The sequence below is a fragment of the Mirounga angustirostris genome, unplaced genomic scaffold (assembly GCF_029215605.1).
Source record: "Mirounga angustirostris isolate CCGP_5_RB_7025 unplaced genomic scaffold, mMirAng1.0.hap1 SCAF_4, whole genome shotgun sequence".
Classification (NCBI taxonomy): Eukaryota; Metazoa; Chordata; class Mammalia; order Carnivora; family Phocidae; genus Mirounga; species Mirounga angustirostris.
The window spans coordinates 131,454,460-131,477,775 of record NW_026991712.1 but is presented as its reverse complement, the minus strand read 5'-3'; the positions used below and the strand labels follow the sequence as shown (position 1 = coordinate 131,477,775).

At 35.7% G+C, this 23,316-nt stretch overlaps 1 protein-coding gene and 1 non-coding gene across 2 annotated transcripts in view; both read right to left on the bottom strand.

The window, feature by feature from the left end:
* The window catches only part of NEGR1 (neuronal growth regulator 1), an 862,215-nt gene that overhangs the window by 597,776 nt on the left and 241,123 nt on the right, over positions 1 to 23,316 (bottom strand). The gene's annotated exons all lie outside the window — the stretch shown is intronic.
* LOC123860690 (small nucleolar RNA SNORA63) lies at positions 8,915 to 9,045 on the bottom strand. The gene has a single exon (XR_006794808.1). It is a non-coding gene; the product is annotated as a small nucleolar RNA SNORA63 (small nucleolar RNA).

Sequence of the window (23,316 nt, the reverse complement as noted above, 5' to 3'; positions counted from 1 at the left end):
GCTCTGTATTTACTGTCAAAGGAAAGATTCAATCATTATCATGAAATGTAAAAATGCTTCAGGCTCCCTAAACCTGACAATTGCTAATCTTTAAAACTTCTCTTTATGCAAAACTTGACAGCTATAAGCTTACCTCTTTAAAAAGACAATATACATTGATGTATTAGAATAGTAAATTCAAATTTCTGAGCATAATATGCACATTAGCATAACATAATTGCTTCTGCCTTTAGGGTAGCCAATCAGATTGGGCAAATGCACCTATTCTTAGAGCTCTTAAAATGATTTGCCACTTGGGAATTATAGTGAAACAATCCAATTTCACTTTTCCACAAATGATTTATGCTCCAAAAATCAAGAAAGTCTATTAAACTTTTGAGGAGCACTTTTCAGGTTAGACATCAAAACATAACTCATAAAACATATTGCTAAGTTTTTACGTCTCATATAATATAACCTTCACATTGACCCCACACACATACACAAAGCCAGAAGCTGCTCAAATTCTACGTATTTATGACATTTTAAAAATAAGAAGACCTATATAGATACTGTACTTTATACTGATCCCAAATTATCTCATAATATTCTTACCATATTGGAGACTAGGTGTTTCCATAATGCCTACTGGCCACACAAACTTATTCACAAAAATGGCAATTTTAACTAGCTTAGAACTACTCTCATGATTTTTAAAGCCCTTATTAAGTAATATAATCAATTATTGATTGATCCAGTAAATATCTAGAGAACATCTTCAAAGTTTCCAGGCATTGTGCTAATACTCGGGAATCAAAAGTTAACAAGATACTATCCAAACTCTTGAGTTCACAATCAGTCCAAAACCAGTCAGTAGCACCAAGATAGAAAAGGTAACTGAAGGAGAGATAAACATGTCCAGGGTTAAATGGAGAGAATAAAGCCAAGTTTTAATTTCTGTGATCTACCTGGGATCCTGTACTGAATTCTGATTTTCATTTAGCAGTATTTAAATATATCACTAAGGAGAGGCTGGGTAATTTTTGTCTTTCTTTGTACTTTCTGCCAAAAACTAAGTTGCAGTTCTGGAGAAAAGAGCCCCACTTTCCAGAAGTGACATAATTAAAGCAGATGGTTCATTGGATCAAATAAAGTATTTTCCCTGCACAACCTGTGAAGTGGTTCTCATTTCAACTGATTTACTATTAAGGGCTGAAAGGTGGGGGAAGAGATGGGAACACAGCATTCAGAATGGTTGATTTCAAGTTATTTTCCAATTCTACTGAATGGATTATTAATGACAGACAAACTAAAATCTTTTGTCTCTACTTCCAGTTTATTTCTTTTCCCTAAGTGTTGGAGTCTTCTACACCAAAAAGTAAAAAAATTTGTTAGCAAAATTGAATATTGAAATTAAAATACAACCTTAAAATTGAGACTTTATGAACTATGCCTCTCTCTTTTACACTATGCACCATGAAATTCCTTAACCGACCAAACAAACAAAAACCTATTTCCCTTCATTCCTTCTAATTCCTCACCTCCCAATTCAATCTTCAAGCCACAAGTATCTGGCTTCTTCTGACCCTCTCCCTCTACTGAAATTGCCTAGAAATGGCCATCAACTGCATAACTATAAAAATTCTAAGTACAATGAATATTGTCTGCAACCCATCTTACCTGCATCTACTGCAGCTTATAATATTGACCAATATTTTTCTGAAGCACTCTTTTCTTTTAATTGCAATACCTTGATGAATTCCTGGCTTCATTTCTTCTCCATTTGCTTAGCTGGCTCTTTTTCTCTACTTGCCTCTCAAATGTTCTTGGCTCCACAGGAATCAGCCTTATTCTTCTCTTTACGTATCCTTCCTCAATTCAAGTACTACTGGTCTGAATGTTGGGTTCCCTCACCTGCCAATTTGTTTTTATCATATTTTAAGAAAGGTTTCATCTGATTGGTTTAAGAATGAGATCTTTCTCACTTAAAAAAAGAGTTGGCCTTCACCGGCACCATATCATTGATTCATTAGCTCATGAGATTCCATGTAAAATACATACACATTTCTTCCTAATTAAACTGTAAATATGAGCTGCTCTGGTTGATAGGCTAAATAAATAAAAAGCAAAATTTAATGAAAAGACGACGCTTTATACAAAATTTTAAATCTGCAAATAATAACGTAAGTTCCAGTGCTAGCTTAAATCTCTCAAATTTTGGTTTTATAGGAAAGATTTTCTTTTCAAGCTGTATAAATAATCACTAGTCTTGCTTCAGCTGCCACCAATATGCTGAGAACTTGTGAATTTATACCTCCAGCCCATATTTTTTGTTGAGTTTTAAAGCCAACTATCTCGTAGATCCTTGCTACGCAAAGTGTGGCCCATGGACAGACAGCATGGCTATCACTCAGGGGCTTGTCAGAATTACAGAATCTCAAGTCCTGCCCCAGACTTACTGAACTAGAACCTGCAAGTGAAGAGGATCCCCTGGTGACCTATATGTACATTAAATTTTGTGAAGCATTGTACTAGATTTTTCCACCTGGATTTGCCATCAACACTTTGCACTCATAATACTCTCCCCCAAACATATTCAACATTTCCCTCCCTGTCCTGTCTCCAACTTACTCTTTCTCCTGAAATTTGTATCCTTATAACAAATCCACTCAGCTATCCAATCAGTTATTTTGGAGGCTTCCTCACTCTACACATCCAGTCACTGAATCCTATTTCACTGACAGCTTCCGTAGTCTTCCAATTCATTCTTCTTTTCACTGCAGCATTAGCAATAATCCAAACCTTCATCACCTCTTAACTTGGCTTTCTCAGTGGCTTTCAGATTGACTCTGTGTCATCCTTATTCTAATCTGTTTTTCACACTATATGGGATTTGCTTTTTTCAAAAATACTCTCCTGATTCAAGGCCTTCACACATAAATATCTATTTTCAAATAAGCATAAATAGAATCCACATGAAAATATGTCACTGATCAGGAGATCTGATAAATGAATGAAAATAAATGTATGCAATGATTTCTGCCTATAGGATAAACTCCCCATCTCCTGGTACCTACATACCTCTCTAAACAGTTCACCCACAAATTGCTGTTTCCCCTGGGTACAAAGCATGAAGTCATTTCATCCCACTGTCTTTGTAAACAGTGATACCTTTACCTAGAATGCCTTCTCCCACTCTTTTATTTATTTTTTTAAAGATTTATTTATTTGAGAGAGAGAGCACAGTGTGAGGGGTAGAGGGAGAAGGAGAAATAATCCCAAGCTGACTCCGAGCTGAGCATGGAGTCCAACACAGGGCTTGATTTCATGACACTGAGATCACGACCTGAACCAAAAGCCAAGGGCTGGATGCTTTACCGACTGCACCAGTCAGGTGCCCCTTCTCCCACTCTTTTAATTAAATAAGAAATAGGACTACTCAACCTTCAAGAGTCTGCTCAAATACTTCTGCCTTTGTCAATTACTCTGACCTTCTCCAGACAAACTTTATCACTTTCTGTTTTATATTCCCTACTGTATCCTACACATCTTTATTGTATGGTTTGAAAATTGCAAGAGTTTCGAGTTTTGATGTTTATTTCCCTTATTAAACTATGAGTTCTTTGAAGGCAAAAAAACATGTCTTATATTCCTAACTTATCACCTAATGCTCAATAAAATGTTTAATAAATGAATGAAATAAAATAAAAGGTACAAAAGAATTGAGCAATCATAAAAATGAAAATTTAAGAATATTAAATAGTATGAATATCTGTATAATGTTCAAGGACAAAGAAAATTGAGTCAAATAACTGGTTAAAGAAGACACTGGATCCATCAGTTATTTAGATTGATATGCAAAGATGAATTCTCAGAGTCCAAAAACATAATTTGAAAATATAGAATATATAGAAAATGTATTAGTGTAAAGGAGAAAGGGAACAAAATGACAAAGACATTTATTTAGAGATAGAAGGAAGAAAAGGTAGGGGACAGAGGCAATTTCAGTATTGCTTTGTAGGCTGTCAAGAACAAGAAAAAGCAAGCTGAGGGCTTGGCTAGTTAGCAACTGGAATGGCTGTGTGAGCTGGCAGCTCTGGATCATTAAGTCTGGGGCACTTATAGGATGGATCATTAACAGTCTATCAAGTACTCTGTGCCTATAACAGAGTCATTTCGATGTGTTTATTGACAAATAATGCTGTCTCCTATAGAATGTAAACATATTTCATTGAAAAATATGAGCTTTTAAATAGAAAACAATGTGCCAAGTAAAAAAAAAAGACAAGTTTTATACTCTATGCCTCAAAAGCTATATACAACAAAATGGAAGAAGTATTTGAATAATATGGAAATATTCTAAGGATGAAAGCATATTTCAAGAGATCTTCAATAATATGCAGAAAATATGTTTATGCATGATTAATTAAAGGAATGATAATATATAACAGATTAGTAAGTCAGAAAGTCCAAATATAGTATACTATTCAGTCTCTATGCCCTGTCTAATTTGGAAATTGAAGTAGGTTTATGGATAAAAAGTATGTGAATAAAATATAATTATATTCATACTGAAAAATGTAAACCTGCTGGAAAAAAAATGTTACTGATTATTTTTTTCTACATTCCAAAAATTCTAAGTGTTAAGAAATGTTAAAAAGGAGCTGAAATGTAGAGAACTGTTTACAGCTTTGCAAACAGTAGTAAAAAATATAAAGCCAGTCCTCATCCAGCTGCAAAATATGTCAAATTCACATTCTCTAGTGTTTACTTGAGACAAGTTGAAGTATAGAGTGTAAAATTCTCACATGTATGGTCACAACCAGGGATAGTACTGAGGTACCATAATCTGTTTAAGGTTTAAGAAATATAAACAGTAGTCTATGGGGAGGCATATTTAGGATAGAATACCATACACCAATTCCTGGTATATAAGTCTCATTGGAAGAAACAGGGTTTTATCATTTTAGAATTATAATTGTATATGATATGTGGTTCTATTTATTCATGGAGTAGTAAAGTAATCCTATCAACTATATGAACTCAGACGTAGGAAGGAAACCACCTGAAAGAGAAACTCTTCATGCGGCACTCTTAATCGTGTTTTGTGAACTTAAAATTGAGTCTTAATTTTTCCTCTTACATATTGTATTTTCTCTGTTATTTACACGGAACTACTAGATGGACTATCCTAAAAGACTTTCCTATGAACTCCTGGGATAACCAGTCCTTTGAGAAGCAGGAGAGAGAGACAAATACAGCAGCCTGAGGCTGCTTGGAAATTAGACCTTTCCTGGGTCTGAAGCCCCAAAGGCACAGGTAGCTTACATCAGCTGCCAGAGTGACTCACAACCCACCATGAGAACCACCTCTTGACTTAAAGGAGTGGCTTTAAAATTGTATTTCATGAAATGTTCAAAGTCTTAGTGAAGCCAAGAGTCACAGGTGATAAGGAAGAGGTAGCAGTGGAATAAATCTGAGCCCAAGGAGGCAAGGAGGCCAAGAAGGCAGGGCTCCTCTAATAGTCAACCCTACTTTATTTAGGAGCTCTTCCAATTGTAATTGTATTAGATATTGACATTCAGCTTAAGATTTTACTTGAATATAGAATGCATTTCCTGCCTGAAACATTATCATCAGAATTACCTCCTTAACATTAACCCACCAAAATGACAAGTTGGGGAGAGGGAAAATAATTAACATTGTCACTAGCTTCACAGTTACTGAGTAGCAAAAAGGAAAGACTTAAATCTGAGGGTATAACCAAGTACTGCTGAATTTTACTGATAGGGAGAGGCTAGAAAATGTCTTATGAGAAATCCTTCCATTTTCAGCTGAGAACAGTGAGTCCAGAAAAGTACTGGGACTTACATCATGTTACATGAGTCAGGATCCAGAAGTGAACCAGGAAAGGGCAGAAAGGATGTGAATGGAGGAGGGTTGAGCCTAATACAAGGATATTCTGTGGAATGAAATGTCTCATAAAGTCACATGCTCTCCACCACTGGGAATATTCAAGGAGGGGAGCATCGTTTATGGAAGATCTACCTTGTAGTAAGCACATTATGTACATTAAAAAAATCAATCACCATAGTCCAGTGAGGTAGATATTATTTCTCCAATTTGACAGGTAAGAAAACAGACTTGGGTAGATGAAGTAACTTGCTGAAACTCAGAGAGCTAACCAGAGCTGGAAAATAAACTCAGGTTTGTCTTACTTCAAAACACTGGTCATCTACATTAACAAGAAGCATCCTGCATGCAGATGACTCATTTCTCATATATGTTTTTATAACTGATTCAAGAATTTTTAAAATAGTTGGATTTGATAACTCTAAAACCCCCAACATCTAGATTCTGTGGGTATGGGCTAATTTGGGCAAGCATTCATAAGAATTCTAAATAGCTGAGATGCAAATGGAGAAGACCAGAAGCTTGGGAACAGAAGGAGCAGGAAACAAGGAGAACTTGGTGCACAGGAGAAGGACTGAAGTGGGGAAGCTGAGAAGGACTTTGGCCAGCTTTAAATTATAGTTGATCCGTCCTTGCTTATAGTCTCTGATCTTGTGACGGCAGACAGAAAGCTGGTGGATAAGGACTTGCGGTAAATTCTTCAGCTTTTCTGTACTCCCCACAGCATTTAATGAATCATTTCTAGACTATAAGATGCATGTTCTAAAATAGGACACCAGGACTCAAGTTCATAATTGACTTTCATTGGTTTCCTTTAGCTTATTCACCCTTCAAAATGAAGAGGCCATTTCACACATGTAAAATGTTTTCACAAAATGTTATTATTCACACAATAGTATTTGTATATTTTCTTTTAAAAAGCATCTTGTATATTTAACATTTGTCTTCATTTAATAAATTTTTTTTAAAGATTTTATTTATTTATTTTTTAGAGAGCGAGCGAGAGAGAAACAGCATGAGAGGGGAGAGGGTCAGAGGGAGAAGCAGGCTCCCCGCTGAGCCAGAAGCCCGATGTGGGACTCGATCCCAGGACCCTGGGACCATGACCCGAGCCGAAGGCAGACGCTTAACCATCTGAGCCACCCAGGCGCCCCTCATTTAATAAATTTTAACAAATAAGAGAATAGACCATGAAATCTGACCACATTGACTAGAATCGTGGCTTCTTCACTTCCTAGCTGTGTGGCCTTGGGCAGTTTCCTTAGACTCTCGAAGACTCAGTTTATTCACTTGTAAAATGGGAATAATGATAGGTTTTTTATAAGGATTAAAACTTTTAATAACTCAAAGTACTTAGAACAGAAGCTGGTATATAACAGTTTCTATATAAGTGTTAGCTATTATTATTACTGCTATTGCTATTAAAGAAACATATGCTTAAAACTTTATCAGAATTTCAATAAATAAAAATATAGTACAAAGTTTCAACAGTTAAACTATTACTCACAGAATCAAAATTTTATTGCCATGTACTAGATAAGTTCAAATATAATGGGAAGAGCATTTCTAAAGGCACAAAATTAAGCTTCAGGCGTTGCCACTATTGTAAATTAATATATTTACTTAACTTAAGCAACTATGAAATCTGTTAATATATGTATGGAATATGCCTGGTATGATAAAAGGGACTGTACTATTCTGGTAATCACATATTTTATTGAAGAGCCTTTGGGCTATTTTAATATTCAAATCAGTTGAATATTTAGCTGTAATAATGTAAGATTAATATTTGTACAGGCACTTGTTCCTTTAACAGAAGACATTATAGTCAAGCTATTACCCTGCAATAATGGAAAGATTTTTTTTAAAGCGCTCTCAAAGGAAAGCTTTTACAGGTCAGAATTTTATTCTGATACCATGTATTTCCATAAGTGATGCCATTTCTTAACGTATGAAACATTAATCATCAACTTTCACACTATTTCACTTTCATACACCTTAAACTGTAACCACGTTAACATAAGCAATCAATCATCTTATGATCAATTGTCTGGTTTTAATCATTTAATTGATTTTAAGAAATGCACCAAATTTTAAAGTCATCAGCAATTTGAGACATCTAACTGGGTTCACAAACAAAATACTTCTGTTCCTGCATTTCTATACTCAGTTTTTACTGAGTATTTTATACTGAGTTTTTATACTCAGTCCTGCATTTTTATACTTTGCCATGCATATATCACACTAAAAGCACAGATCTACATGATTTCTTTTTTGTGTATAAATTCTATTTCATAATATTAATATAACACTCCAGACAGTACTTTTCTGGGGAATTATTCCATGTCCCTGAAGAGGACAAAGCCACTCGGACTCATGCTTTAAAATACCGCCGAAGGTGTGCTATAATCATACAGAAACCCTGGCCTGCCATGATTTATTGCTTCATTTTCGTATTTTTACTTTAAACAAGAAAAGCAACAAAATGCTCTCTTTTTGCTAAAGAATGCAAATCTCAATTACCGCATGTGTTTCAGGAAGATGGAACAAACCTGAGCAGTATTATTTTCTTGTATCCCTTCTTACAAGGAAAATAGCACAGTGGCTGTGTAGCAGAGGATCCCTTGAACACATGCGGAATGAAATGACACTTTTTTTGATTTTTATATAAAATTAGCTTCAGAACACTCTTATTTGAAAACACTTGGCCATTTACAATATATAATGGCCCTGGCCAAAAGCACACAGGTGTGTTACTTCCTTATTTATTTATTTATTTATTTATTTATTTATTTATTTATTTTTTAAAAGATTTTATTTATTTATTTGACAGAGAGAGACACAGCGAGAGACGGAACACAAGCAGGGGGAGTGGGAGAGGGAGAAGCAGGCTTCCCGCTGAGCAGGGAGCCCGATGTGGGGCTCGATTCCAGGACCCTGGGATCATGACCTGAGCCGAAGGCAGACGCTTAATGACTGAGCCACCCAGGCGCCCCTCAAGTCAGTGTTTTACTTGGTAAACATGTCTGAGACCATGCATCCCTGGCTGCTAAGCACCATGGCGGACAGGGCTAGAAAGGTAACAGCTTTATTTTGAGCAGGGGGCAAAGACAAGACAGCACTTTACAGCTACATTGCAACTAGATCCTGCATCTGTGTGTTACTTCCTTGCAGTATTGTTTTATTTCTTTGGCTCTTAAAAAACACCAGAAGGGGGTCTATTGTGCATGCAGGTGTGATCACCTACCATGGAGTATAAATTGTATCTCCTTTTGGGTGAGCAGGAAAGGAAAGGGAAGAGTGGTTTTTTTTTTTTTAAGATTTTATTTATTTTTATTTGAGAGAGAGGGAGTACATGAGAGGGGGGAGAGTCAGAGGGAGAAGCAGACTCCCTGCCGAGCAGGGAGCCCGATGCGGGACTCGATCCAGGGACTCCAGGATCATGACCTGAGCCGAAGGCAGTCGCTTAACCAACTGAGCCACCCAGGCGCCCAGGGAAGAGTGTTTTTGAGTACTGACTTCCTAGTTTGCCGTTAATTAACTCGGTGGTCCACTTTGGGAGGATCACAACCTCTACATATCTTAGTTTCTTTATTCTGGTAAATGTATCCCACTTCCTTCTCCTCCACAAAACCTCATTTTGTGACAGTACATTAAACGGAATGTCAAATAGGGCAGGTATGCAATATTTCTTGTCCATAAGGAACTGGAAGATTAGTGGGCAACTGCAGTTACCTCCCTGTCTCAGAAGGCCCATGGATGGGTCGGCAAAGGTATTTGCCTTTTCTGAGTCTTACTGTGGAATGACAGCAAGAAATCACAGAATAGTAGATGATAGTTTATAAATGATCTTCACAACAATACTAGGATTGAGACTTATATCTCTCCCATGATCTCACTGGATTTAGTATAATTTCCTCTTCTTTATAGATATAGATGGGGCTCAGGAAGCCTGAATGTTTTTCTTAAAATAGCTAATAAATCATGGAGTTCAGACTCAAAAGCCTATTTATTTATTTATTTAGTTTTTAGAATTTAGTCATTCCTATGCACCAAGACTTAGAAGTGAGCAAGAATGGGTGGGGGTAGGGAAGCCAGGGGCGAGGTTAGGAAAGGGTACTCAGAAAGAAAACATGTAAAGGGTTAAGGTTAAAGGCTTCTCTAAAAATGAAATTCACTAACATGAATTGATAAGGCCTCTGAGCCAGCTTGGCACTTTATTATTTCATTAAATCTCCACAAAAATTCTCTATGAACTTAAGTCCTTTTACAACCCTTGTTTTACAGACGAGGAAAGAGAGACTGGAAAGTTAGAATAATTTATGAAAGGTCATGTGGCCCTTGAGTGGTCGAATTGGGACAGTTTCCCATTTCTGTTGTCTCTCAGGAGAGTTCTTCCCAAGGCCTCATTCACTGTTTTGCAACTGTTTCACAAATCACAGATGGATAGATTTAGGAATAACTTTACATGTAAGGAACATGGTTCCTTGATTATGGTACATGATTATGGTACATGAATCAAAAGTTGTTTTCTCCCATGCAAGAACCGGTTGGTTCTATCAAAAATCATGTCAACAGTTTACAACTCCTGAAAAGGCACTCTGATTTAGCATAAGTACATTTTAGTGAGTCCTGATGTAATGCTGTGAGAAAAGAATTGTTCACAGCAATCTGTCTTCCTAGACTGATTACTTAGATATTCTATATAAACTATTTATTTATATAGAAATGAGTTTGGTCTTGAGATGTAAAACCTCTATGGAAAAGTTTGAAGCGTTCCCAATAAGCATTTAACATTTCTGAATGTCACAAATGTTTATATGGTTCTATATCCTCCTAGCAAAAAATGTGCACACCTACAGCATTACAATTAAAAGCTACATTAAACTACACAGATGGAAAATTAAATATTTATATTTATGTAAAAATTGTGTTCTATTATGTTATTACATTAGGATGTTCGAAAGCAAAGAAATATATTTCTAAACTGTTTCTCTCAGCTGTAAAGCTCGTTATAAGAAGATGAAAATTAAGCATACTGTAAATAGGTCAAATAACTAAAAATAACCAACGTAGTTAATTTTTTTTGTTTGTTTTTTTAAAAGGCAGGGTATGATTAAGTATATATTAATTTAACATGCGTAGCAGTCAAGCAGAGAAAAAGGTAGTAAAATAAGAGCTTTTTAAAATGGACGATGTAAACTTTATATTTTTTACTTACCAAAAATATTGCTACTTTCTCAGATAACGCTTCAGATCTATTTGATGGAACAAGGATGATGGTAGTGCTTGGACTTTGTGTTCTTCCCCATGACCACATCCTGCCACTTCAACACAGACCTCTGTGGTAAAGGAATTTGTATCTGGATATTTGCCTTAAATATATAGGTTTTTAAAAATGACCTCTTATATTTTAAGCATAAAATCCAGGAAACAAAAAAGAGTGAAACTGACTTGAGTACAACAGAATTTGAACCAGATATAAGGATGGATATTTAATAGAAATAAATTCAAAATACAGTTTAAGACCATATTAGAAAAAGATAATTGCGCTTTTTTAATTGAGCACCTACTATACTTTTGGTGTTACTAACAATTTATTTTATAACGATTTCATTGAATTTTTACAACACAGTGGAGTCCATATAATTGTTATTTCCACTGTTCACACAGGAAGAAACACGTATTTACTCAAGCCACATATCTAATAATGGATAGAGCCAGGATATAAACCTAGACAACTAAACAGCAGAACCAGACCTCTTTTTACTCTTTGTTAAAGCAGGTATGTTGCAGCAGTTCTTTGGAAGACATTCTTCTTTCCAAACTTAACCTACAATTGCCTCTGTTATCACTCTTTGCCATTTTTTACTTCCTTTATTAACACACAGAGAGGAAACAATGGAATTAATTTTACGTTTAGAATCAGGCCACAAACCATTTCATAGATATGTGTACAAAACTGATTCAGTCTGTACCACTGCAAACTCCTGAATGCATTTTCCTCACGTGCGGCACAGGCATTATTTCACTTTTATATAATATTAAGCAATATGTAACAATGTAACACAACTCTATTAATAAGTGTACTTTCAGAATGTAATATTTGCCAGGTCATTTATTTTCATTTGCTCCCTGAACCATATGCAATTAGCAAAGCACCATTTTTGGTGTTTATGATTACCGCTCAAAGTTGCTGCCACCTGCTGGTGGTATGCCCTTATTATAAGAGAGCTAAAATTTCTTTTGCTAAGCCTATATTCTAGGGTTTGTAATTCTTAGCTATTTCCTAAATACTATATCCCCATGTGTTAGACCTTAGCAAAGGTGTTACATAATTGGTAAGTAGTGGAGCAAGGTTTAAAAAGTTTAAAGTATGAATCTAACCAAAGCTGTTAACCACTATTCTATAGTGGTTTCCTCTTTAGAAAAATCTTTACATAAGTCTGTTACATCCATACTACTGAATGTCCTTCAGTGGTAAATAAGGATGAGCTAGTTCTACAAACGCTGGTGAGGATAAAATTCCATGATGTAGTTTTTAAGACAAAAAAAGGGGGGCAAAACATTACTTACATAAATCATATGATTATGTTTATTTAAAGAATAAATTACAGATTTATATGTTTATATATAAATGTGTATATGTTTATATATTTATATGTTTAAGCTAAGATTAGAGTTAGCCCATTCCCATGGGAGGTTCATATTTCTTCCACAAAACCATGATGCTTCCATAAAAAATGTAGTTTTCAAGGTCAAGGGAACTATTCAGTAAGTCAGGACACTTAGCTGAGACAATGTATTCTGCCACTGAGTATGCAAGCTCAGGCATATTTTTTTTTAATCCCTCATATAATATTTCTATCTGCAAATGATTTCTGCTCAAAAACTCTGGTAAAACTTTTGACAAAAAATATCACTCTGTCTTCAAAAAGTTTGTGGTCCTTTTAAATAATCACTCCTTAGTGAGCTCTGATGATAACTGAAGTAAAGCATGCAAAGATCTTTGCGCTCCAAGAAACAACATTAGAAAAAAAACAGGAAAGATGTTATTACGGATGCTCCATGAGTAACATATTTTAATAAAATAAAGAGATTCCAACGTAACAACTGAATACAAGTCGCTGAACGAATACAAGACACTGCTAGATTCTTGAAGAATATGACATTCAAGTCATTGAAGATTCTACTATCGAGTAGTAGACAAGGAGAACATTCACATATAACAATCATATGAGTCAGATTATGATAAATTATGTATTATGAATATAAACAAAATAAATTGTGCATTCATGAAAGGGAAATTTTCCCAAGGAATGAAAGCAGTAGAATCTGACCTAGACTTTGAAAAATTATTAAGACCTTACCAGGTAACAATGTCAGGAATGGCCATTCCAGACAAAAAGAACAGAATGAGTCAAGACATGGAGGTACAACAGATTGTGAAAAGTTCGGAAAACAGCAAATTATGCAATGTAATAGTTCAGGATATGTTAGGACAACAGTAGATGATAACAGTGATGGCCTGATGTTGAAGGCATGTGAATGTTATGCTGAGGACCACTTCTTTCCTGTAAGGACTGAGAAGCCACGGAAGTTTCTGATCAAGAAAGTGACATGGACATGTCTTCATTTCAAAGAGAACACCATAGAAGCAAGATAAAGAATGGATGAATGGATGTGGAGTGGCTATGTCAGATGTCCAGATACGAAATCATGCTAGCAACAAGAAAATAAGCAAGAGAAAACATGAAATATTTCAGAGGTAGGCTCTTGCTAAAGCTATAAAATGAAGAAGTACATTTCTTCAGACTTCTAATTTTCCAACACTAATCTATTTAACTCTAAGAACCGTCTAAGTGTTGAAGAGAAAAACAACAATAACTACAAAATACTTTGTGTTCCCGGATACTAGCTCAATATTGTGATCAAGAGGACTACCAGGCAGAATCCCTGAAGGATATAAAGCGTAATAAAGAAAAGTCTCAGCAACTTGATAAGAGGAACGAATACAACATTAAGGAATAAATACTCAAGGACTATCTTCTCGTAATAAGTGCCACACCAACAGCATGTCAAGAAGTAGAGAGGAGATCTTCAGATTCACAGAAATATGGAATTTTTTTATGATCAGAGGGGTTTAAAGACCTACTCAGTTTTTACTTCTGCTGATAAATCATTGGTAATTCTGGCAATATATTTAAGAAGAGTTTCTGATGATAGAAAATGCTGGTGTGGGCATTTAACTCAGAAGTGTATTTCCTATACATCCTGAGATAAATGAAAAATGTAGTAGGCAATATACACAGCTGTGAAACATAATTGCTAGACCCCTATGCAGCTGAAAAGAAGTAAGATATTAGGGCATATACAAAACCTGCAATAATTCCATTTCCTGAAAAATACACTTAAACCACATATTTTTACACTTAACTATTTGTTATCTATAGATTCTGTAATACAGGTTATAATTGCCAATTCCAAAATATATTTGGAACTCTTTGCTGGTAAAGGCTTTGTCAAAGTCTTCCCCTGAATCCCACATAGTGGCTCACAAAGTGCTAGAGAATAATGCAAGCCAGATAAACACTTGTTACATTAGAGGGAAGAAAATTCTCAGACGAATCTGCAATAGGCAGGAGCATCACAGTAGCCCAGAATCACACAGAACGAACCATTCTACAGAATCACTCCCTCTGAGGACTGCATTCACAGTGCACAGAGCCAGCACTCAAGCACCACTTAAATAAAAACACCTCCTTGAATGAATTGGCAACAATAGACCCTGAGTATAAAATGGAAATGGAATAGATGCTGATTATGATGAACCTGTCAGCCGGCTAACCCTCGGCAGTTAAACTGGCAAGTGCAGTAAGAGCACTGACGAAAAAAATCAGAGAACAAGTCCATCAACTCTGAACCTCACTGAAAGGAAAGAAATTGGGAGTGTGTGTGTGTGTGTGTGTGTGTATGCATACGCATGCAAGAAAGAAAGATCTAATGACTATTACAAGGTTCTTGTAATGAAATATGTGACTAAGTACATGCAGATTATGATGAATGTCAAAGAAAACTCCAGTTGAGGTTGTGAAAAACAGCCACTTTAAATTTGGTTAAATATTAAATCCAACTCAAATTACATCTTGCAACTATGTCTAGGACATCATTTTCATAATTTTCGACATTCCTCTCTCCACTAAAGACCATGGCTAAGGAAGACCCAATCAAAGCAGCCTATCCCCTGTGGGGCCATCAACCTAATAGTCTGGTTTCTGTTTAGGTTCATCCATATGTCAGTGTGTTTCCAGTAGCCAGTGCCACTTTGGGATTCTAATTGGGATTTGTCAGGAAAGGGACATTTGCCTGAGAATATCAATTTCCCTACAGACAAAGTAGCAATTAATTAATCTAAAAGTTAAACTGAGCATGAAATAATTATAAATATACTATAGGTATATCAGATTGGTTTTAGCCATCAATTCTTTTTTGCACTTGTTTGTAATAGACTAAATCCCAATCCTATTGCCCCAGTCCTTTATCTTTCATGTCCTTTTTCTGTCCCTGCAGGTACTCTACCAGCATGTTGTGCAGGGATTTAGATTTCCTCTATACGTGTTTAATGCCCAGTTAATATATACCTGTAGTACTTTCCTGTCTTGATTACAAATACTTGGGATTTTATAGTTTTTGTTTACTTTGCTTCTAACCCATATTTTCTCTTTTCTTCTGCATTTTTGTTTTGTTTTGTTTCTATTTTTGTTTTCTGGTCTTCTGAAGTTGCACAGTCCATTAAATTGGGATGGTATCCTTTGTGAATTATTTGCATATTCAAAGACTGAGGACTAAACATGGATAGCAAGGCACCCCAATGTTCTTTTTTTTTCTTAAAGATTTTATTTATTTACTTGAGAGAGAGTAAGCGAGAGAGAGAGAGAGAGAGGAGAGCACGAGCGGGGAAGAGGGGCTGAGGGAGAGGGAGAAGCAGACTCCCTGCTGAGCAGGGAGCCCAATGCAGGGCTCGATCCCAGGACCTGGGATCATGACCTGAGCTGAAGGCAGACACTTAACTGACTGAGCCACCCAGGTGTCCTGACACCCTAATGTCCGAAAGTGAGATGCTAAGTCACTTATGTGCTATTGCTTCCAAGTGTGTAGTCAGATACTGGTTTCATGACCACAGGCCTTAAAGGTATAACAGATTGATACTGAAGAGACTGGGAATTTTTTTTTAAGAAATGTTTGCAGGCCTGTGGGCGTACATCTCTACCTCATGTCAGGTGAAAGGGTCTTCAACAGTCATAGTATGGGGGGGAGAGGGTCTTTGAGCCACAGATACAAAGGAAAGATATTATGTCAACCTTGTTTCTCAAACAGCAGAGAGAGGTGAGAAGGCCATGTAAGGAATTTCCCCGGAGTTCTCAGAGCAAAGGGGCATGAGTATTTAACTTGCAATATTTGTAGACCATGATGGAGAAAAAGCCAGCCTGGGATGACTTAGAGGTATTTAACCTTAGGAAACTGCTTCTTAGGTCATAGTAAACCTATGGAAATTATAGAACAAGAGGGAAATGAACAATATTGAGCCAGAGAATGCATATGTTGTATAAGAAGTGCAGTTGGATATTCCTAGTGCAGATATGTCTAAAGAAAACATTTGAGAAAGTATTAGTTTTGAACATCTGCCAAGTAAAGAGAACGCTGGATATCACATTACAATAGCACGAGTCAAAAAATAACTTCTTTGCTTCTTATCTCTCCTCAGCCCCTCTTCTTCTTCATCAACACTGAAAAGCTCAGAAATCACACAAGCACTAGACAACGAAATAGAGAAATCAAAGTCACCTGCCAATCCTCACACCCTCCTTCCCACAACGGACTACAAGTTCAAATCACGTCAAAGCTGGGGGAATGAAATTTGGAATTTTGTATATTACACTTGCCTAGAAGTAGCAGACACATCAGCTCTTCACATACACATGATTTCTGACTAACAGTGACCAGGACACTTTTATTACTTCAGACCATCCAGAAAATTCAAAGGATCAGTGCCGGGTAACATCCAATTTACCTGATCTCTCTAACAGTTTCAAACAAACATGAGGGACAGGGACAGATATAAAACTGTTTTGTGCTGCACTCATAGAGTTTCACTTTTTTTTTTATTATGTTATGTTAATCACCATACATTACATCATTAGTTTTTGATGTAGAGTTCCATGATTCATTGTTTGCATATAACACCCAGTGCTCCATTCAATACGTGCCCTCTTTAATACCCATCACCGGGCTAACCCATCCCCCCACCCCCCTCCCCTCTAGAACCCTGTTTGTTTCTCAGAGTCCATAGCCTCTGATGGTTTGTCTCCCCCTCTGATTCCCCCCCTTCATTCTTCCCCTCCTGCTATCTTCTTTTTTTTTTAAACATATATTGCATTATTTGTTTCAGAGGTACAGATCTGTGATTCAACAGTCTTACACAATTCACAGCGCTCACCACAGCACATACCCTCCCCAATGTCTATCACCCAGCCACCCATGCCTCCCACCCCCCACCACTCCGGCAACCCTTTTTAAAGCACTTTTTAAAGTTCACTTTTTAAAGCACACCTAGTCATTTACATATGACTCCTTTGGGGGCAACCTATCAGGCCACATATTCCTAAGAACAAGTACCAGTTGTCCAGGCCATCTGTTACCTAACCTTTAGGACATGAAGGCTCCTCCCCTACTCCTCCCCCAATTCATTCCTGAGCTTTCCTCACAACTTTTTTTCCTCCTGTAATTAGTAATCTCTGGATTATCTCATACTTTCCTTTTTCCTCTTTCAGCCTTTCATAAATAGCTTCCTTAATCAAATCTCTGTTTGAAATAACTAGCATTGCTTTTGGTTTTCTGACTGAGCCCTGCTGATATACTCACTAACTCTGGATTATATATCATATATCGATACATTAATGTATATTAAAATATATTCATAATTTTTGAATGACTTCAGAATGAATATCAAGAGTCAATTTAACTCAAGTAAAGGAAACTAAAAGTTAAATTGAACACATTCCTTAAAATAAACTATATAGTCAATAGCAAAAAAATCAGCATAATTGTGTTGGCGCTGCTAAGAACCATACCATTACATGTTTGCGGTTACATGCTATTTGAGTTTTTCTTTCTTTTTACCTTCTCAACATAATTCTGACCTTGTTCAGCATAACATAACAGTTTTAAGACTGAAATCTATTTTTTCATAAGTAATGCAAGAAAGTTATTCAAAGTTTCTCAGATGGTTTGTATATGTATTATATATATATATATATAATATATATATAGTAAAATCTAATAATGGCCACTGGAAAGTACATCTTAGTAGCAGAAAGAAAGTAGTATATGAGAAAATATTTAATATTGCATCAAATAATCTATTTAAAACTAGAAACAAGTTTTATAAGTCAGTGTCTATCCTGTCTACTTGTAGGGCATCCAAATATGTCACATTTCATAAGTTTCTTTATTACTAGCAACAGAACAAATTCCATACCCAAAGTGGAAGATCCTGAAGAGAAGAGCGTTAGAGAGATTTGAAGGAAATTTATGTAATTTTGTGTAGACCTATCTACAAAGGTTTTGAAATAATATCTTAAAATGACATGGGTTGTCCAGGTATATTTTGCCAGACTGTGAGAAAATATGATTTCATCAAGTGTTGTAAATTCCTTTGGAAAATGAATGAAACCTGTTCAATCTGAAATAAGACACTTGAGAGGAAAGAAAAGCATCAATGGAAAAGATAATGATCCAATAGGGAAAATAGAGACAGAAAGATTCAGTGTCTTAAAAGAGAAAGATTAATGGGGAAAAAAAACCTGTATTTTTTTTTTTTGGACCTATAAAAAGTCATTTAATGTACATTCCAGGATGGCCAACACAAGCTGGTTAGGTAATTAGCCTTTGAAGAGTTTATTTTTTGTTTGTTTGTTTGTTTTGTTTTACAGTCATATAAAAAATTTGCCTTGTTAAAAAAAAGAGAACTCTAACAAAAAACATATCCACCAATGGGCTTGTGTTTTTTTTTTCCACATTCAGGTTTGCAAGATAATTAAAAATATATACCTATTCATCTTTGAGCATAGCACTGTCTATTAGCCAATCAGTTTTGGCAATACACTGCACAGAGGTATACCACCATTGGTTTTTGACATTAAGTTATCTTTAAGCTTATCAACTATTCTGACAAGTGGAGGCAGCTTGGTACCCAGTCCCTGGAAAGCATTTGCAGGATTTACTACCTGTTTGCCCAACACCTTTTCAATGGTGATAGGTCTGGGCACATACTTATTAATCCAAAGATCCAAGGATATCTTCTTTTTTTTTTTTTTTTAAAGATTTTATTTATTTATTTGAGAGAGAGAATGAGATAGAGACAGAGAGAGCATGAGACGGGGGAGCGTCAGAGAGGGAAGCAGACTTCCTGCTGAGCAGGGAGCCTGATGCGGGACTGGATCCCGGGACTCCAGGATCATGACCTGAGCTGAAGGCAGTCGCTTAACCAACTGAGCCACCCAGGCGCCCTCTTCTTTCTTTCTTTTTTTTTTTTTTTTAAAGTAGGCTCCACACCTAGTGTGGAACCCAACACAGGGTTTGAACTCATGACCCAGAGATCAGGACCTGAGCTGAGATCAAGAGTCAGATGCTTAACTGACTGAGCCACCCAAGCGCCCCACCAAAAATATCTTAATGCTTGAGCTGGGGTCAAAGGAGCAGAGAGGTCCAAGTGAAGACACCTTTTCAAAAACTCTATAAACAAATCATCATCACACTCCTTCAATGCTGTCACCCAGTCTTTGCTGCCTAGGGGAAACCTGTATTTCTATCAAACAAATCATTCAACCACGACATTCATTCCTACATATGTAACTATTAGCTTTGGTCCTATATAAATGTCCTATAATTGAACAGGAGGTAAAGTTTGAGAGAGAGAGTAAATACTGAAAATCTAGGAAAGTGAATTTGACACTTAAAGGATGAATTGATAAAAATTAAGTATTTTGAAGATGCATCAAGAGGAATAAAGCCAAGAACAAATGAAGAACTGAAGTATATCAGTTTACAATTTTAAAATATCTTTCTTATGGAAGGGTATAAAAGGAACAATAAACTGCCTTCGGAAAGAGATGATTCTTTTGTTCAATCACAATGAGTTTAGGTCACTGCAATCCTTCAAAATGATAAACAAATTATAGGTTCTAGATTATAGCCAGATAAATGACCTGAAGCAATAAGCATCTATTTTAGAATAGATTAGAGCAGGTAAATGATTCAATTTAGTCAGCAGTAAATGAAATCTTTAGTTGTTTAAAACTTTTAACCATTAAAGAAAAAACATTAAAAAGGAAAATAAGATATAAACCTTTTTCAGATAGTAAAGAAAAATACTTTTGTACAACCTTTACAGAGTTCTACATGTAGCATGCTTTATTTGACCAGGATAAAAACAGCTCAAATATGCCAGACATTAGAGAAAGGAAATATTAAATAAAAATAAGGACATTCGTTAGAAAGAAACTCAATGCATAAAAAAATGAATCCTAATAATATGGTCAGAAGGTCTATAATAAGTAACAAAGAAAAATATTGTGGGCAAAAATATCAGAATGCTGTATTAAAGACTATCTGAGATGCAGTCTGTGACTATAAACATCCATCTCCCTCAAATATCTATCATTTTCAAATAGGCAGAATGGTACACAGATTGTAAGAAAGATTAACCACCCTCCCACATTTACCATCAAAAAGCTCAGATTACTTTAAATTGAGCATTCTCATATTCCTGGCCTCTGCCCAAGTTCATTTTAAAGATTAGTTTTTGCAGTTCTCTTCTCGTTTTTCCATACCAGCAATCTGTTCTTAGCCTTTTAAATATCTACTCAGCCATTTCGGCAAGCATTTCAAACACACAGAAGGATGAAATTTAATATTAATAAAATATCCAAAGTTAAATCCCTAGATAAAAATTTCAATATTTATCTCTGAGTATCTCTTGTAACCCAGTATGTAAGTACATCAAAATTGGAGCAGAAATAGAGTTAAAAATCTGAAGGAAGGTCATTTGATTCTAATGAGTAATTATGCTAGATAATTCTATTTTCTAAAATCATATCCAGTCCATGATTTTAAATAACGTATATTGATAAATAAATATTCATTTTAATATAAAAATTAATATGATAGCTTGATATTATGCATCATTCAGATACCAATAAATATGAATTTCATAAATTATCAGTAAACTACTAGAACTCAAATTAAAAACAGCTTTCCAGTCTTTCATAATAATATATGATGCTAAAATAAGTTTCTTTTTGAAAGGCTGAGTTTGATCAGTACTTATTTAAATTCACAAGGAGTATTTCTATTATAAGCAATCATTCAATTCTTATGTATTAAAAACATGGAAATTACAGAAATCAAATTTTTCAGGTTGAGAAATTTATATTTATTAAGGGTTACTATTAATACCCTAATAAGCATCTGATTTATCCAATGACACTCAATATTTTTAATTTTTATTATACATTGGTGGTCGTTAAGTCTTTATCCCCTCAGGTAGATGAAATGTCCTGTATTGAAGAATATTGTACCAAATATGTAAACACCCTTCATTTGCACAGAAAGAAAATAAAATCTGCTTAGCCAGGCACTCAAGGCCCTCTAGAGTTGAGCTTTATCTGTCATGTATGAGGCAGCCTAAATGGACCAACTACTTCTTATTTCTCTGACTCCAGCTTTTGCTGTCTGGCTGTTCTATCCACCTGCAATGCTCTTCCCCATCTCTCATCTTACACTTTTTTCTAAGTGTTCGAAATCTAGCCAACCAATGCATTCTTGAGAACTCTCAAGCACAAAATTCTTTTCTTAAAGCTTTTTTTTTTTTTTTAATCCCTTGCCAGAAGTGATATGAACAGCACTGAATTCCCATAGGACCTTTTCTTTGTTCTAACACTTATTACAATACAGAATGTTAGAGTCAAAGCAACTTTAGAGGTAATTTCATCCATGACACTATTTTTTTCTTTTTTGGCACATCAGAAAACTGAAGTCTCTATTAAATGAAATGCTTAGGAGCATACCATTAAAGACAAAAAAAGACTGTATACCTTCTACTTGCCTGCCTCCTTTTCTACCTTGTATTTCGAATAGATCTGCATGTAGTTCATCGCCCCTTTAAATAGATAAACTCCTTCAAGTTTCATATTTTCTTAATATATACTTTCACAGCAACTTTTTTATAGAGGGCAACCTTAAATAAATGACAAATGGGGTAGGATGGGAGGGGGGCAGGCAGGAACAAGTCTTGATTCTACTAGGGAGTAAACAATTCTCCAGGGACTGGATAAAGACAATTAATATTAAGATGCCCTTCTAGTCTTTCCCCCCAGCTGCAGTGGTTAATCCTAAGACACTGTCAAAGTGAGAGCATATCTAAAGGCTAGTTCTTTTCTGTCCTTACTATACTCTTGAGACAATCTGAAAAAACAATTCAGACAATTGAACAACCTTAAATAAACAAAAAAGAACATCTGGGAGGAGGATTCTCCGGGTACCATCCCTATATCACCTGCTCAAAAGCACATAGACTGATTTTCCACTCTAATGACGGAGCCAGCAAAGTAATCAGAAATAAGCGAGAGAATTAAACATTGTGTAATTTCATTATGGAAATATATAGGATAATGAACTAGAAAATAATTTGGGGGCTCATTTTAGATAGAGTGGTCATTAAGATTTATGTGAGAAAGTTACATTTAAACTGAGAAAGGGAGATGAAAGTGAACCAGTCTCAGGAAGAATCTGAGGAAGTTTATTCAAGTTTATTGCACTGAGGAAACAGTGCAAAGATATAGTGACGTGACCACAGATGATAGCTTGGCCTATTGATCAGAAACTGAATTTGAATTTTTCCATGGTTTAAAATGAAACAATTAACCATGTACAGTTGTACAACAGAAAGTTGTTCGCACACACTTTTTTATTTGGATGAAGAACACCACTACACAGAGCATTTAGCCTCAAGCTCATTCCTCTGTGTTCCCAACATCATTATGCACATGGCTAATACACACAACCTTAACCAGGGAGTAGGTTAACTATGGACATGTCAATTTCCCCTACTAAAAGGTGAACTTTTTGTGGGTAAGAACCATCTTTAAACCATCTTTGTGTTCCAGTGTATTCCAATTCTTAGCATATTCCAGGGCATTAATAAAAACTGAATTGTTGCTGAATTATATTTTATTGTATTCCATAAATTGGACTAAAATCCACAATGGTTTATAACAGGAAGTCTGAATGACTAAGGCAATATATACATCAGCCCCTGGCTAATATGGAGAAAAGTACTTATATTTTTTGCTACTACATCTGGTA